We start from the raw sequence: 18,273 nt of genomic DNA on the forward strand, positions 1-18,273 counted from the left end.
AAGCTTTTTTTATTAAAGTTATATCATGTATGTGGAAGATGTCTCCTTATCCACCAATAAATCCCTGATAAAATGGAGAAACTTTTTGGAAAATGTTGAAAATTCTACAATTAATGCCCACACTATGTTGAAAATTCTACAATTAAATCTTTACTATATTGGAAAAATGTAGAAATGTTTAGGGAAATCTTGAAAATTCTGCTATTGATGCCCACACTATGTTGATCTCAAAAATGATTTAAATATATACATACATACACACAATATAGCCACCAATTATATTAGCGAATTTAGTGAAAATTTTAAACATTTATATTAGAAATTTTGCAGGATCTACAATGGGTGATTTTAAATTTTTAATGTTGGAAAAATCTAGAAATTTATAGGGAAATGTTGAATATTTTTAACAAAAGATGCCCATACTATCTTGATCTTAAACATGATTTAAATACCCAATATTTATATTAGTCAATTAACTGCAAATTGTAAATATTTATATTAGTTGATTTTGCAGGATCTACAATGGGTACTTGTAAATTTTTAATGTTGGAAAAATCTAGAAATTTATAGGGAAATGTTGAAAATTTTGAACAAAATAATTGTGCAACAAAATTGACTACTTTTGTAATATTTGACCGCTAAAATATGCCCTTCGCTTTAGAATTTCCCCACAGCTCCATCAACGGTTAGTGCTTATTTGGTCATCTCCTGCACAGCGAAAGAGAACAATTAAAACACGATGATTATGTAAAATATTCATCATAAGGTAGTCAATGTAAGGGATGTGTACCTCGAGCAGATGCGACTACCCCATCTTGGCCATCCTCACCATCCGAATCTAGCTCCACATTAGTGCACCATCGCTTGTTGTTCGCACACAGCCAACACTTCACAGTGATGAGTGTTTGAATGCTTATCGGTGACAAACATGCTCTCTTGTACGTGACAATAGCGTTGCCCACTGAGAACGTGTGCTCAGAAGGAGTACTTGTTGCACATACAGACAATAGCTCCCTTATGATGGAGGCAAGTAAGGGGAAGCGTTTTGCCCTTGTGCTGGCCCACCAAGATAGTGGGGTGAACACTCCCTCATTAGGCACAACCTCTGTTAGATATTGGTTGAACTCGTCCAGTGCCTACCTCATTAACATAGGTGCATGTTGGACTTTTTGCATAATGCTCTATAGCCAAGAGTTCAACTCTCTACCTTTTGGGTGCTCAGTTTCAAAGTGCCCACACGCTGCATGTCTCATCGAGTCACATGGTAACAAAGACCATACATATGCAATGGTTCCCGCTCTAACACCCTCACGGAACATTGACCCTTTGTGGAATGGGTCCATCAATGCCATGCCGGTGATTGTATTAGTCATCCACAAGATTTCTGCATACTATGCTAGCTTGCGTTGCATTGCATTACATGTTAGAACGATCTCCTTCATGCAAACGCCGTACACAGGTGAAGAAAGTGCCCTCTTCAATTTTCTAGACCACCTCCTCCATGTGGCGCATGAGGCCATCTATGAGAAATAATACATCCCATATGGCTAGTGTCACTATCTTGCAAACATGATCAGCGTATACAGTGAACCACCCAAGGATGCGACATAATTCTTTCAAAAACTGCCACTTGTCCTTAGACATCTTTGTCGACTTCCCCTTCTGGCCTAAATTCTTCGACACTTCATCAATCACATCATGTTTCTTCACGGTGACGGATAACATAGCATAAGTGATGTTCCAGCGGTTCAGACAGTCCAACACGACCACGTTAGAAGCTTCGACTTCGGGGTAGTCTTCACATGCCTTTGCATACTCCTCCCTCTGTTGTTCAGAGCTCTAAATACTACGCACTAGTGTCTGCACCTTCGCAACTGCATCACCCAAATATAACGGACGACGTGCTCCGTCATTGTCTTGAGACGCTGAGTATATCTTTCCACGCACGTTGTTCTCGTCACTGTCATACTATTTTGCTGTCCTGCTCACATTGCCTTCATTGGGCTCTAATACATGGGTCGAAGGAATGTCAAAGCTTTTAATTATCACTTGGAAGAAAATGTTCAGAATGTGTGCTACACATGGGACGTGCCTTCTAGCGCTAAACGTCGGGCTGACGCTCTTTGTCTTCTTCTCAATCAATGACAACATCCTCTTATTCGTAGAGGCGTTGTTAGTAGTCACAGCATAAATCTGCATAAACACATGTCACATATAAAATCACATGTTTAATTACAAGGATAAGTTCGATGTTGAATGATGTCTTTTGGTCGCAGGCAGAATTCTTCCGGGACCTGGAGAATGATGGACACCATGGTGTCCCCATCATGCTTGCAAACGATCTCTAGAATGGTAAGTACTCGCTCTCGGTACACCCATTTCTCATCCACCTAATGAACGGTGATGCCTAGAAGTCCAGTACCGTTCTCCATGGTCCATTCGTCTACATTGAGGGACACTCGGTCCCCGTTCTCCCATAGCTTCTTCACCTCTTCCTTCATGCATCCACGCATTTATATTGTCCACTGCTTCATGACCTTTTCACTAGGGGGATCCAAGTCCAAATGTGTCGCGTATCCCCAAAGCTCCTTGAGTGCAACATTTTGAACGATACTCCATGGTGAATCCGTCAAACATATGAATTGTGCAATGACATTCTTCATCTCATCAGGTGTATGCCCTCTTATAGGTCCTCGTCGGCTTGGCTCTCCTTGTTGTTGGTCATGCATTGCCTCCGTTATACGTGACTGATCATTGTCGACCACCACCAAGCCCTATACCTCTGCATGACAAGCAGGATGACAAGCTTGGAAATATCTCCAAAATACGTTGATGCTCTTGTCACCTTGCCGCTTGATTGCTTTTCTCTTACTGTGCAGATTCTTCTCACGACATAGTAAGCATGTGCAGTACCCATCACCAATGTGTTCGAAGTAGTCGATGATGACTGAACAATTTGGACGTGGGTGACTCTGTATGGCACGAGATGTTCTCGCGTTGGTACCTTCAGGACAGTTGGCTTCTACCCCAAAGCAGTCTTGGGGCAGGGCACTATCTCTAGGTAGGTTCATGGTTCAGAGAAGCATAATTTGGTTATCAACAATTGGTTCATACATCAACACATGTTGATAGACTATGATTTAAATTCTAAAGAAGGTATAGCGATTTGCAACAACGTACACGTATAATATGAGATAAAATAAAGATAACACAATAAAGAAATTGAACACTATAAAAAGTAAAATTAATAAGAATTGAAGGAAGAAAGAGGAAGAAGGGAAGACACCATCAAAAAAATTTCTGAGTGGAAAAGAGGGAAAAAGAGTCGAAGAGGGGAAGCAAACAATATAGGAGATTGGATAACCGGGGACAAAAAGAGAAGAGGGGAAGAAGATAGAAAGAGAGAAAAAGTTAAGAAATGATGAGAAGAAGGGAGAAGAAGAAGAGAAGAGAAATGTAAAAAAAGGCTCGGACAAGGGGGCAGAAGAGTCGAAGAGGGGGAAGAATAAGGAATTGAAGAGAAAAGAAGAGCTGAGAGGAAGAGGAAAGAATAAGAGAATTAATAAAATAAATAGGAGAAGAAGATAGAATAAAAAAACAACAGCAATGGAAATTTTTTGAAAAACATAGAAGAAGAAAAGTTAAGAAAACATGAGAAGAAAAAAGGAGAAAAAAAAGGCGTGGAGAAGAGTGCATGAGAGTAGAAGAGAGGAAGAGGATTCAATTAAAGAGAGTAGAAAAGCACAGAGGAAGAGGAAAGAAGCAGAGAATTGAAAAAAGGAAATAGGAGAAGAAGATAAAAGAAAAAAAACAGCAGCAATGGAAATTTTTGAAAAAACATAGAAGAAGAAAAGTTCAAAAAACATGAGAAGAAAGAAGGAGAAAAAGGGAAGAGAATTGAGAAAAGAGAGAGGTGTGGAGAAGAGTGCAGAAGAGTAGAAGAGGGGAAGAAGAAGCAATTAAAGAGAATACAAGAGCAGATAGGAGGAGGAAAGAAGAAGAGAATTGAAAAAAAGAAAGACGAGAAGAAGATAGAAGAAGAAAAAACCAGAAGCAATAGAATTTTTTTGAAAAACATAGAAGAAGAAAAGTTGAGAAAGGATGAAAAGAAAGAAGGAAAAAAGGGAAAGAGAATTGAGAAAAGAGAGAGGTGTGGAGAAGAGTGCAGAAGAGTAGAATAGGGGAAGAAGAAGCAATTAAAGAGAATACAAGAGCAGACAGGAAGAGTAAAGAAGATAATTGAAAGAAAGAAAAGGGAGTACAAGATAGAATAAGAAAAAACCAGCAGCAATGGAAATTTTTTAAGAAACGTAGAAGAAGAAAAGTTAATAAACCTGAGAAGAAAGAAGGAGAAAAAGCGAAGAGACTTGAGAAAAGAGAGAGGCCTGGAGAAGAGTGCAAAAGAGTAGAAGAGGGGAAGAAGAAGCAATTAAAGAGAATACAACAGCAGACAGGAAGCAAAAAAAGGAGAGAATTGAAAAAAAGTAGGAGAAGAGGATAGAAAAAAAACCGCAACAATAGAAATTCTTTTAAAGACATAGAAGAAGAAAAGTTAAGAAAACATGAGAAGTAAGAAGGAGAAAAAGGGAAGATAATTGAGAAAAGAGAGAGTCGGGGAGAAGAGCGCAGAAGAGTAGAAGAGGGGAAGAAGAAGCGATTAAAGAGAATACAACAGCAGACAGGAAGAAAAAAAAGGAGAGAATTGAAAAAAAGAAATAGGAGAAGAGGATAGAAAAAAAACCGCAGCAATAGAAATTCTTTTAAAGACATAGAAGAAGAAAAGTTAAGAAAACATGAGAAGAAAGAAGGAGAAAAAGGGAAGAGAATTGAGAAAAGAGAGAGTCGTGGAGAAGAGGGCAGAAGAGTAGAAGAGGGTAATAAGAAGTAATTAAAGAGAATACAAGAGCAGAGAGGAAGAGGAAAGAAGAAGAAAACTGAAAAATGAAAGAGGAGAAGAAGATAGAAGAAAAAACAGCAGCAATGGAAATTTTTTGAAAAACATAAAAGAAGAAAAGTTAAGAAAACATGAGAAGAAGGACAAAAAGGGAAGAGAGAGGCATGGAGAAGAGTGCAGAAGAGTAGAAGAGGGGATGAAGAAGTAATTAAAGAGAATACAAGAGCAGAGAGGAAGAGGAAAGAAGAAGAAAACTGAAAAATGAAAGAGGAGAAGAAGATAGAAGAAAAAAACAGCAGCAATGGAAATTTTTTGAAAAACATAAAAGAAGAAAAGTTAAGAAAAGATGTAAAGAAAGAAAGGAGAAAAAGGGAAGAGAATTGAGAAAAGAGAGAGTCATGGAGAAGAGCGCAGAAGAGTAGACGAGGGGAAGAAGAACAATTGAATAGAATAGAAGAGCAGAGAGGAAGAGGAAAGAAGAAGAGAATTGAAAAAAAGAAATACGAGAAGAAGATAGAAGAAAAAAAAACAGCAGCAATGTAAAATTTTAAAAAACATAGAAGAAGAAAAGTTAAGAAAACATGAAAAGAAAGGAGAAAAAGGGAAGAGAATTCAGAAAAGAAAGAGGTGTGGAGAAGGGTGCAGAAGAGTAGAAGAGGGGAAGAAAAAGCAATAAAAGAGACTAGAAGAGCAGACAGGAAGACGAGAATAGAAAAGGGAAAAATTAAGAAGGGAATATAAGAAGCAAAATTGAGTAGAAAAGTGAAGTTGAAAAATTAAGAAGACAACAGAAGATGAAAAATTAAGAAGTCAAGAGAAGATGAAAAATTTAGAAGGGAAGAAAAAATAAGGAGAAAATAAAAAATTAACAATTCCCTATTGCATTGAAGAACATTAAAAAAAATCAACACAAAGTATATATACAATGCGTGAAAAGGTTCAAAATAAAAAATAATTTAAAATTAAAATACTATAGCGCAAAGGTTAAATGCAGTGCCGAAGATAAAAAAATTATAGCTACAGATACTTTAATTTGAACTCAAATTCTTGAAATACATGCAATCAGGCTGGAATTTTCAACATTCTAACGAACAAGAAGAAGATGAGAGTTGGTGAAAGAAGGAGAAGATGAGAAATAGTAAAAGAAGAAGAAGAAGTGAATTCCAGGGAAAAGAAGGGGAAGAAGGGAAGCGTTTGAACTGTGAATAATGAAGAATATGGGGAGTGGGAGAGGGGAAGAACGGGAAGAAGAACTTACCACCGTCCATCGTCCGCCGATGCTGCCGTTGCCGCCGTTCGCCGATGCCGCCATCCGCCGATGCCCCCGTTGCCGCCATCCGTCGATGCCGTCGTCCGCCATCCACCGACTGCCACACCATCCGCCATCCGCAAAGGCGCCAAAAATTTTTGAATCGAAAATACAGGTAATTATGTTATAGATGTTGGATATCAAAATTTGATATCCAATGTCAAAAACCGATGTTGTCATCCTATACCTGAAATTCCCTTCCCGGTATCCGATACAGCATCCGTCCCGATACCGTCATCCGATACTGGTATCGGGACGGGCAATTACTACTGTATAGGTAAAGATGCCCTTTTAGACATGGCATGACCTTTCTATACTAGTGATTCATGAGAAAGGAGTGCTAAAAAAATACACATATTAAATTTTCATTAGCAGATTGTGGCAGTGATAAAGGGATTATTAGTACTAAGAAAATGCACATTTAGAATCATTGTGTGCATCATTTTGTTAATTTATCTTTATTTTACTATAAACTCCCCTTCCATGCATTAAATTCTTGAAAATCTTTAACATGACCATTTCTTCTCACTAAAATTCTATTTAGTGCTTGAAGGTCATTTTTTATCCCATTTAGAAAATATTTAGAAATTAGTATTGCATTACACTTTAAGTGGATTCACTAAAAAAAGAGAGAAGAGATTAAAAGAAGATCAACAAAAAGGGGGGGGTTTGTTTATGCGGTCAGCTAAAGTAGGAGCCGGCGGCACTGAAACCAGCCACGAGCAAACAAGTGCACATTGTTCAAGCTAGCCAGCAACCAGTGAGGATCGCTGCACAAGGAGCCCAACCATTGGCACACTAAGCACATATGGAGGTCCACACATAGGGACTGCATAGAGGTCCACAGAGGCCCATCGAGAAGTTCGCACATGCATGCGAGGAAGGTGAAGTAATTTCACTAGTAAGAGAAACATGGAATTTATATTGTATGTTGTATTTTTATTTCTCCAATATGGGATCAATGACGTTTTGTAACTTTCATATCTCCGTCTGGCCAAGCTAAGTAACAAAAGCTTTCGCGACCCAACAGGCCGTAATCTTAAAAGATAAAAGGAGAAATTTGTATTGGGCTTCAAGCTGATCCAGCAAGAAGCCCGTGTCATTTTGTGCCATTTTAAGTAGACGAACATGATCTCAACCATGTGATCTTCTTAAGAAGATCAAACACATACGTCTGTAAGATCTAACCCACAAACATGATAGGCCCAATGTCGTTGTGTGCTTGAACCCACAAATTTGTTATTTATATCTTGAAAACTGTTGTTCTTGTGAGGTGTATTGTTTGTATAGGTTTCTAGGTTGATCCTCAGGGATTTCGAGGTGTGGTAATATCAACTTAGTGGGGAGATAGATGAATTAGATGAGAGAAGAGACAAGCGAGAGACAAAGTGGTGTAAGTCGAGGATAGGGATTGAGAGACAAGTTTACAAACGATGGGAGATGCACATTGTGATTCAATTACTCACTATCCTTTCAAAGTCAGTCTTTCAAAGAAAATACTCAATAGTCAAAAGAGAGAAGTTCCATGACATTACAGATTTGATGAGCAACGGGAGTCCATAGTTGAACAGCAAGGGATGGGGGCTCGTTCACTGACCTGCTGAGGACAAATAGCAGCCACTGGATTCCACAACCATAGGGAGGAGAAGAGATTGGAATAGAGTAGATAAAAGAGATTTCAGAAGAAGCGGAGTAATAAGATTAAGAGCTATAAGGGAGAGAAGCAATACTACAGAAAATAAGAGTAATTAGAAGAGGCAAGAAGAGAGGTTTCAGAGAAGAGACACAAGATTAAGAGAAATTATAATAATAATGTTTTAGATGTGAAGGTGAAGAATAACAGAAGATCGATGGAGTAGAAAGAGCAGAAAGACAATAAGAGAGAAGATACGACCAGATCAGAGATGAAAGCGCAGAGAAGAAAGTGCAGGGGCGAGAGAGAAAAACAGATTAAGGAGGATAAAAATAGATCGGGAGAGAAATAGAGAATGAGAGAACTGGAAGAAAAGGGGAAGAGCTGGACGAAATTTGCGGAGGGGAAGAGAGGAAGAGAGAACTGGGCGTAACTGTGGAGAAAGAGAGAGATGGAGAGAGGAATGATACAAATCAAAAAACAACGCGAGAGGGAAAAGGAGAACGGAGAGAGAGAAAGCAAAATGAAGCCAGGCGAGGAGGAGAGTAAAGTCGAGAAGAGAAAATCGCAGGAAAGAGAGAATAACAGAGGACAGAAGAAGACAGATCAGGAGGAGAAAAATGCAGAAGAAAAAGAAGAGATGGAGAGCAAGGAAGAAGACAAACCTGGAGAGAAAAATGCAGAAGAAAAAGAAGAGATGGAGAGCAAGGAAGAAGACAGATCGGGAGAGAAAAACGCAGAAGAAAAAGAAGAGCTGGAGAGCAAGGAAGAAGACAGATTTATAGTTTGAGGAGTATCTCTTCTCTTTCCTCTTTTTAGGGCTTTTCTTCTTCATCTCCAAGCACGTTTAACTTCATTCAATTGACGTCCTTTGACTGCTTCTCTTCTGTACTCCAAAGAGGTCCTCCTTGTTGATTTGAGGTTTTCTCTAAAACAAATAATTCAAGAATCATGTAAAGAAGTTCATCTTTTCATGGAAATATACCATAATAATACCAAAGTGCAAAAATGATGAGCTTAGAGGAATATTTATGAGATTATTGTAACATATAATAGCATTTTTGATATACTTATAGATATTTATTATGCTATTATCAATGGCCTTATTTCTTGTTCAGGTTCTCTAATTGGCTGATGTGAGTGACGAGGAAGGGGGGACCCATCTACTGGTGAATCACGAAGAAGAATGTTGACAGGTCAGGCTGGCAAGGCGGTTGACAGGGTGCTGATGTGGAAAAAACAAGGAGCACACCGTAGGAATGGGTCCACAACTGAGATTTGATCTTAGCTGTTGAACCCATCAAAACAGGGGATCAGACCACTGGGGGAAGTACCGTCCTTTCTTTCCCTCGGCCATCGTCCTTGTTGCCTGGCCAGCGGGAGGCCACCAATGAGGGCACCACAGGCTGATCCAATGGCCCATGGAGAGCCATTTGGATCAAGACTGATCTCTTGGGGGGTTGAGAGAACTTTTCTCAAACCCTTAAAGGGAGAATTTGAAGGCTCTAACACCATCTCTTGATGTAGGAAGAAACGATGACGACGGAGGTCCATTTGGAGGTTTGAAGCCTGTGACGACATTGTGACAGCTCTGGCAGTATGCAGATAGCTCAAGGGGCGATGAAGTAAGGATTCTGTGCCAGTAATGAAGAGAGGAACGGCGGAAGAAGCACGCCAACATTAGGGGGTGGTGATCGGCATCCCCACCCCCATTCCTTGATTCAGGGTGTATCTGATAATCTTTTTAGCTGGATCCGAATGCAATTGAGTAGAAAAACATCATAGATTTGATTCAATTCATTTCAAGCACTCACCAAGTTTTCTTTTATCAAAGTTCAATACCATGATTTCATTCAAGCAATTCGTTGGGTGCCTAGTGTGCACATCGAAGCTTCTCATTAATTTATATAAGTTCATTTTGATGTATCCTTATAAAACATATAAAAATACATACATACATACATAAATACACACATACATATGTATATATTGATATAAAAAACATAGTAATGCATTCCCGTGTTTCAGCCTCAATGAAGCATTCTGTAGAACACCTCCAAGGTGTCGACACAATTATTGATAGACCCAAAATGTGTCTTGTAATCATACACATTTTAAAGTCATTTTGGGATCATTTCATGTGTATTATATTTAATTTTATAAGAATTTTGCATTTCATACACTAAATAGAGCAACTGATAAAAAAATGCATTTTAATGTCATTTTTATACATGTTTAACATATTCAAGAATGTCTTAATAAAATATATTTAAGACATTGTGATTTTCTAAAGTTCTATGTTGTATATTATCTATATTTCAAGGAGGAAAAAAATGAATTTATAAAAGAATTGTGGACTTATGGGCCAACTAGGGCCGACCTGACTCTTCAGCTCCCCAGCCAGCCACAAGCAAGTGAGAACAAGGCGCTCAAGCTAGCGCTCAGAAGGCAGTGCCCAGCCGGCAAGCTCACCCGGACGCACAAGAAACTCAAAGGGCCATTCAGGCCTACATAGAGGCTCAAATTGAAGAGGAGGATGCGCACTCAAGAGATATATGATTTTAATTCAATTGAGGATACATTTCGAAGAATATATATCGCTCCAGATTTCAAATATTTTTTATATGTAATTTGAATCCCATTATCTATTTTAGATTTTTTGCGGGCCGGGCCACTGAGTGACCAAGCGATCGAGGCCTGATGGGTCGCGATCTTAAGAAAGCACATGTAAACTGAGACTAGGCTTCGAGTTAACCTAACCCGAAGACGTAGCTTTTTGGGCTTATTTTTAAGAGGCGGATATGATCACATCTGTCCAATCTTTTGAAAGAAGATTGGACAGTGAGATCTATCCCTTTTCCCAATTTGTTTTTTTATTTATTTTTCCAGGGTTCCTATTGGCTGGCGTGGTTTACGCAGACGTGGGCCCCATGTAGATGAATTAGAGGGGAGCTCGGTGACGAAGCATCTGACCGGGCAGCTGATGAGGCACGCCGGCATGGCAAGTGGGTGCATCAAACTTATTGGTATCCATGGTTGCAATTTAATCCCAATTGTTGGACCCAGATGAAGGGTCAAACAGCCAGGGGCATTTTCATCCAACCCCGCCCCTGGCCATCAACATTGTCGACAGAAGGCCCTTTTTGGTCAGCGAGGGGGGACCACTGGGTGATCTAACGGCCCCGAAGGACCCCTAGGGCCATCCCTCTCCCTCGGACAGCCTTGGAGGTCTGTTCCAAGCGGTTAAAGGGGGCCGGAAGGCCAGTGAAGTCCTCATCTCTCGGCCACAATCCAGCAGCGGCGGGAGACTCGTCCAATGGAGGCGAGAGCAATAGGAGGAGCATGACACTCCTCCAACTGCTCTTGAAGTTCTGGGAGGCTTTGGGAGATGTCAGAACATCCTTGCATTTGCACCCGAACGAAGGAGAAGAACGAGGGAACTCCAAAACTGAAGCTCGGTGATGACGATCGGTGCCGCTACTCTCGTCTTCGAATCAGGGTAATTCAGGTAGGTTTATGAAGCTCTACAGTTGAATCACAAATTCTGGATGTATTTTATCTAGTTAAATCTACTTAGAGATTGAGTTTTCTTGGACTTTTTTGCACCATGACTTCATTGTGACATTTCATTGAACATCCTATGTGTTTGATGAATACTCTTCCGTTTGCCTAAGTTCTATTTTATCAATCTTATAAAAATTGAAAAACATATTCATCCCCCTTATTCCGTCTTCTATCGGGCATTCTGTTAAACACTTCATGCCATTCGACTAAAACACCCTCTTCTAGCCGATTTCATAAATAAACTATATAACCCTCTTATTTTGACCCTTTCTTAGGAATTTGTTTGAACACTTTTAAGGTGTTCTACTAAATCAACCCATTAATTCCAGAAATCGACCCTAAACTGATTATAAAAATACATATAGAAATATAAATATATATAAAATGTCTAAAAATACTTATAGTTGTTCTATAATAAATATTTCACCTATATAAGTGGCATTCTATAAGTCTAGTTGATCTTATATTAATGTAATTACCTCTTAATTACTATTGCTCCCTGATGGCGCGGCGCAGGCCAAGCCCCAAGGAACATCTTCAGAGACGTCGCCATTGCCAACGACACCGCCGCCGGCTTGTGTTCAGCCGCCCGACAAGCCAAAGCGACCGCCCGAATGCCCAGATTAAGGTCCTCTAGGTAGAGGGTGCATCGTACTCGCTACCTGTCATTTCCGTCCGTATCTTTCAAATTCATGTTTTCCCTTCCGTCGTTTTCTTTCTTTGTTCTTTTCCTTTCTTGCATTGTAGTGAGAGGGGAGTCCACTCTATAAGGACCTCCCCCTCCCATAGTGGGCTTAGCCCCCCCCCCCCTCCCCCTTATTTCCTCTCTTATGACTCTACTAAGGGGGCCCATTCACATCCTTTCTTCCCCTATAAAAGGGATTGGATGGGCGCCCTAGAACTTCGACTTGTTGTTTCCAGAAATTATCATTTTGTTGAGAAAGGAACAGGCCCACTCCTAGGAAGAAGAAGGAGAAGCGTGAGGGAGTGATATCCTGAAGGGAGAAGATCCAGAGAAGGAGAAGGGAGAAAACACGATCGAGGGACCGCCGTCGCGCCCTTCCCCTTTCCCTGCTCGGTTCTCTTCCTCTCCCACAGTCGCAAGGTGCAACCCGCCGCCGTTTTCTTTACGTGCCGCGGGAAGGACGTGGGACGGCGCTGCCGCTGTTTCGGGTGTGCTGACTCCGTGGTGGCGTTCCGCCGGTGCTTGACCGCCCAATAGCATTTCCTCCCCTTGACGCCGGTCCAGGAGGGGGTACACGCCCTCTCAACCCGCACATGCCGGGTCTGATCGGGGTGGGTGCTGACTACACCCCAAAACAGGTTGACCGTGGGATTTCCTGGTCTGCCATCGCTCATTCGTCTCCAATCGACGGGAACTTGGGCTCGGCCGCAACCAAGGAGAGAACCGCTGCACCGAACGGGCGACCAACACTTGGCCGTCCGTTTGGGATTGTGTTGCCCTGTTCACGGTCACTCCAGGTCAATGCTGAGATAGTGCTGACCAATATTTGAATCGGGATTCCAATATTCCCGGAGTGACAGCCGCCTGATGAAGCCCCTGCCTTGGGGAAACATCTAACTGGTCAGGCCTCCTCCATCCGGGATTATCTGATCGACGCTCAAGGACCCCCAGCAGCACCAGTCTTCCGCCCGCCTCCTTGACGCTCCAGCCATTCAGCTACTCCACCCCGCCGTTCTGCTCTCCGGCTTCCCGCGCCACCTACATCATCCTTCCGCTCGATTTTGGTCGCACGGTGCAGAAAGATGAACTGCAGGCATCCACGAGGTACGTCTTCCCCACCTGTCCATCTCTTATTTTCTGCATTACTTTTTCGAATTGCATCCACCGTGCTTGGGTTAGGAATAGGTGAGCGAGACAGGGTGAGTGTGAACGACGACAAGCTTGAGTGCTTCTTTGGTACATGCGGACACGGACCGGCGGAGTTTCTCCATTCGGCACCGTAGACGAGGTTCGAGAGGTCTACCCTTCCACTATCGGGTGACTCCATTGATCCCGTGTGTCGGTATTCCTTGCTAGTTGGCACTTGCACGTACCACATTCGACGCATCTTGCATTGCATCGTAGTATATCTTCCCGTTTAGGATTTCCGATCGGACGACGCTACGTTGTAGTCCGATACCACTATCATACATGGGCACAGAACCATCATATCCGGTGTCGATCGGACGACATCCCGACAACATCCTACATCATTTTCGCTTTATTTATTTTGAATATCTCTCTATACTTATCTAACCACTTACATAGTTATATTATATTTAGATAATTACTTAATTCTCTCCCTATATATCTTCTTAGTACAAATAAATACTTCTTTAGCTTATTTAATTACCGTTAATTAAATAATATTTCCCTCTCTATCTAGCTTCTTATTCTTCTGTGTGTTCTTCACTCTTATTGGACTAATTACTCTTATTAAGTATCTCTCTCTCTCTCTCTCTCTCTCTTCTCCATTTCTTTTATACTTACTATCTTTAGTATTATTATTATAGCTTATTAACTAAAAACTCAAATTTTGAATATCTCTCTAAAGGCTAGTCCCGGTGGATATGACCTTATTCTAACTATACAATTGAGTGAGTTATACTTTTATCAAATTTTTTTGATAGTAGGCAAATTAAATTTACTACAACAATTCAAATTTATTACGTAATTTGCCTCCATCAATTATCTCCATTTCTTCTGATTTCCTGAAATAAAAAAATAAAATATAAATATAAACATTTATAACAATATAGTAACTACAACATCTATATAAGTTGTATCTTACTATTATAATAACTTTATTAATCATATATAGTCATTCTTAATCACACTTAGTAGTGCCTCTATCCTCTGTTAATCTCTCCATCTCTCTCTACCTAGTACTTACTCATATTGTAAACTAGATGACTCATATTCTCTTAACAAGTTAATTTGAGCTTAAACTCTTAGTATTATATATCTATAAAGTATTATTCTCTCCATCTAATCTGCATCTTAATGAATAAATAATTCCTTATTCCTCTTGTCTTTACTGGACTTCTCCTCTCTCTTTATTCTTCTTCCCACCTCTTACTAAGCTAAATACATTTATAAACTTACTTTTCTGTTATTAATATAAACTCGTATTCCCAATCTAACGAAAATCTTAATATCAGTATTCTTATAGCCACCTCCTATTTTCATATAGATTACCACTAATTAATTAAATATCTGATATTTTATCTCTTATTTCCAGTTCTCACATCAATTTAATATATCCTCCACTAACTAACTACATTTTTACTATATCCACTGTCTATAAAATTAATAATCCCATCTAGTGATCTTTTTAACATCCTACTTATAACTATCTGACTTCACCATTTTACTATTACTTTCTCTCACTTCTTGGTATTACTTACTATTATATATAAGCCTAGCATCTTTACTTCCTAGTCTACTTATATTTTCCTACTATTGTTTACCTTTCACTATCTTTATTCATATCATTACCTCCTCTTAGTTATAGGCCAATTATAAAATTCACACCTAAAGGTCAGTCCTTTTGGAGATGACCTTATAGCACAGAGAAACATCATTTATTGGGTCTAGTTTCACGAAATCAAGGAGCGAAGGTATGGGATGTTTTGGTCTAAGTGTCTTGCTGATAAACTCAATTTTAGGTGATACTTTTTGCTGGTTATTTAACAGTCAAGTGTGTGAGGATTGAGCTTAAGCAACAAAATTTAGAACCTCACAACCTTAGGGTAAGTGGGGTGTCGATCCATAGAGAGCAGGTAAAATGCAGTAATTTCTTTTCTATTCAATCTGTACTTTTAAATCTCAATATTCAAGTATAAAGCTCTGCTAAATGATCTTCAGTAAAAACACACTACAGAGCTCTCTTTGGAAGTTTTGATTCAACCAATCTTCAGTAAAGATTTCCTTTACTGAAGATCTGCACCTGCCTTTGGAGGCAATTTCACAAACACCCAACGGGTGTTTGTGTATGCGCGTGTGCTTGCGCAGGAACACGGCTGTGCGCTGCTGCTGGCGCACGCAGGTTGCTGCCTGCGCGCGGCAAGCTTCACGTGCGAGCAGCACGACGCTTGTGCAAGGTGGCTGCTGGTGCGCGGGTTGCCTGCGCACTACGCTGCTGCCAGCAGCGCTTGCGCACGGCAGCAGCTGCGCGCGGGCACCCCTGTGTGCTACGCAGCCGCGGGCAACCGATTGCCTGCCTGCTGCGCGCTATGTGAGCGCGTACAGCGGAGCTCTGCGCGCTGTGTGAGCGCGCGCAGAGGAATCCCGCGCTCTGCTTGCTGCGCGGGGCTTCTGCGCGTGGTTCTTGCGCGCGAGATCCCTGCACGCGTGGCACGGCAGTGCGCAGGCTATGCCTGCGTGCTGCTTGGCAATGCGCAAGGAACCTCTGCACACGATTTGGCCTGCTGAGCTTGATTCTTGGTGGTCGATTTGGATTCTGAAGATTTGAATAAAGAGACAGGAAAGGAACACACACACAATCTTGAACGACTGGAAATTTTAAACTACTTAAAAAGATGAACGATTCCTATTGGAACTGTGGAGAAGTTTGGCAATACTTCCCCACCCAACTTCAATCGTCTTTGGAGGAGGATTACACAAGACTGAAACTGCACAATCTCACATACCCCGTGTCACGATCCTTCCGGCGAGAATGCAATCTTCTTGCTCAGCTATTCCTCAGCTTGCTTCTCCTCCCCAACTCCAATGCTCATCAGCTCTTGGAGGGTGCAGAAATCCTTCTTCTCCCAAGCCCTTGTCTCTTTGGAGAGAAATTCTGGACAACCTAGAATGAGCCCTTGTGAGGCTATTTATAGGTTTCTCTTAATATGGCTTCTTTGAGATTTTAGAGCTTTTTCTTCTTCCTGATTTTTGCCAGCTCCCCTTGATCAATTTCATCTTTCTTTGGATGCTTAATCCATATCTGAACTCATTAATCAAATACATGAGATCTAATCCACTTGATTCTTTTTTTTGGGGTTAGTAAGTTGGAAAAATAATGCATATGAATGATAACAAATATAGATTAAATGAATGCAATGGATACTTAATGCTCAAGAAACTCATTAATAATTGATGACATATTGAGAGTCATCACTTGCCTCACTCGGTCCTATCAACCTAGACATGTTGACACATGATATAATTTCCCTTGTAGACACTAGTTTGGTTTTTGGTTCTGTTTGCAATTTTTACTGATATCAGTACCAAAATTTATGTTAGCCTTCTAAGTAGGGATTATAAAAAAATCTGTTCGTCTGTGAATGTGAGAATGTCATTGAATGAACATGAAAATCCTAGGATAACAGTGTTTAGGAACAAACTTGCCGATTTTGGGCCTTCTGCTTTATCCATCCTCTCTTCAGCGGGAAGTGTTAGTTGCGGGGTCAGCCATACGAAATAGGGCTTGAAGCGCTACTTCGTACCAACGACTACTGCAGATGGCTGTTTGGCACAACTATTACCAAAAATTTGACTTGAAGGTTCATATTTCAGATGGAGTGTGCATCTTTATCTTGGGCATTCTTCTATTATGCGACCTAGTGGCTTATGTGCGACATGTGGCCCACACTTCCTGTTTGGCCACACCGAGATTTGTGAACTATTATTAGATCCCCATATGTAATCTTGACACTAAGATGCTCAGTTCACTCCTTAATTGTTTGGTTATAGAAACCTTGATCTAGATAAAGATGAGGATTCCATGCAGCAAATACTCGTAATATAATCATATTGGCATCATTGAAATTATGAAACGAAGTACCTCTACACGGATCTCATCTGCGATTCCTTTGATCCTCGAATGTGTCATGTGGAGCTGCTCATATGTGCAACCTCTAGAAGTATCCATGCGGTCTTCAACATGTTGAATCTCTTCCTTCTCATTGACAAGCCACTTTCAATCTTCGTCGCCGTCGTTACGCCGCCCAGATTGCATCTGGAGTGGAGAAGAGGAAGGCCCCTGAAAAATTGTGGCATGGGTGAATTTAGTTCAGGGCCTTCCCCTATTTATACTAAGTGAATGAGGGGTGCCAAGCTACACTTTGTGCTCTAGAAGATAAATATTGAACAATTGTTCAATTTCTGTAATTTTTTCATGTATGAAAGAACATATGCACAAACAGAGACTTTTTCATTGTCCTATTCATATGGAAAATACTGAAAAATACTTATTCTTCTTCAAGGTTTTCTGAAAAATTTTGGCAGACAGCGGTTTGCTTGCGACCGTTCATGAACTAACAGGAACAGCTTTTTTCGGCTGTTTGTTTGGCGACTGATAAGTCCAAATTTAGGGGTTTTATGTCGTTGTTTTGATTCAGACTTAGCCAACAATATTTATGAAACTTTTCCACTTAAATACTCTATAATTAATATAGGGCAAGTAAGGGGTCGATCCACAGAGAGGCAGAAATTTAATTTCAGAATTTTTTCTCAAGCTTGGGATGAATAAAATGATTTTAAACGTGAAAAATGTAATTTTTTGGGATTTTTCTAGATTTAAGGTAATTTCGTGATTCCCTATGATTTAAGTTAAGCCAAAATACAAGGAGGAACACATAATCATATTTTTAAACTACTTTTTCTATTTTCTCTTAGAAAATTAATCAGAAATAAATATTTTTAAAATTTTCTGGAATTAATTTACATAAAAAACAACTATAAATATTAAAACGAGAGATAGAGATTTTTTTAGAATTTGTTTAGGTGTTAAAATGACTTTAAATAGATTATATGAATTTTATATATTTTTCCTAATTTTTTTCGGATTTTTTCAATGCAGAAAATAATTTTTCTGATCTTTTTTCTATTTTTTAATTATTTTTGAATACTCAAAATATGGTATT

The 18,273-nt window shown here is 40.1% G+C and overlaps 1 long non-coding RNA gene across 5 annotated transcripts; it reads right to left on the minus strand.

Moving 5' to 3' along the window:
* Window positions 1-525: 525 nt before the first annotated feature.
* LOC144710571 (uncharacterized) lies at window positions 526-8,729 on the minus strand. 5 transcript variants are annotated; one of them, XR_013583327.1, is made up of 4 exons: window positions 7,739-8,729; window positions 6,153-6,261; window positions 791-2,193; window positions 526-708 (listed from the first exon to the last, which is right to left on the minus strand). It is a non-coding gene; the product is annotated as an uncharacterized LOC144710571 (long non-coding RNA). The 5 variants fall into 5 exon arrangements; XR_013583326.1 differs by having other exon boundaries at window positions 791-3,057; XR_013583325.1 differs by having other exon boundaries at window positions 791-6,261.
* Window positions 8,730-18,273: the final 9,544 nt, after the last annotated feature.

The sequence above is a fragment of the Wolffia australiana genome, chromosome 12 (assembly GCF_029677425.1).
Source record: "Wolffia australiana isolate 7733 chromosome 12, ASM2967742v1".
Taxonomy (NCBI): Eukaryota; Viridiplantae; Streptophyta; class Magnoliopsida; order Alismatales; family Araceae; genus Wolffia; species Wolffia australiana.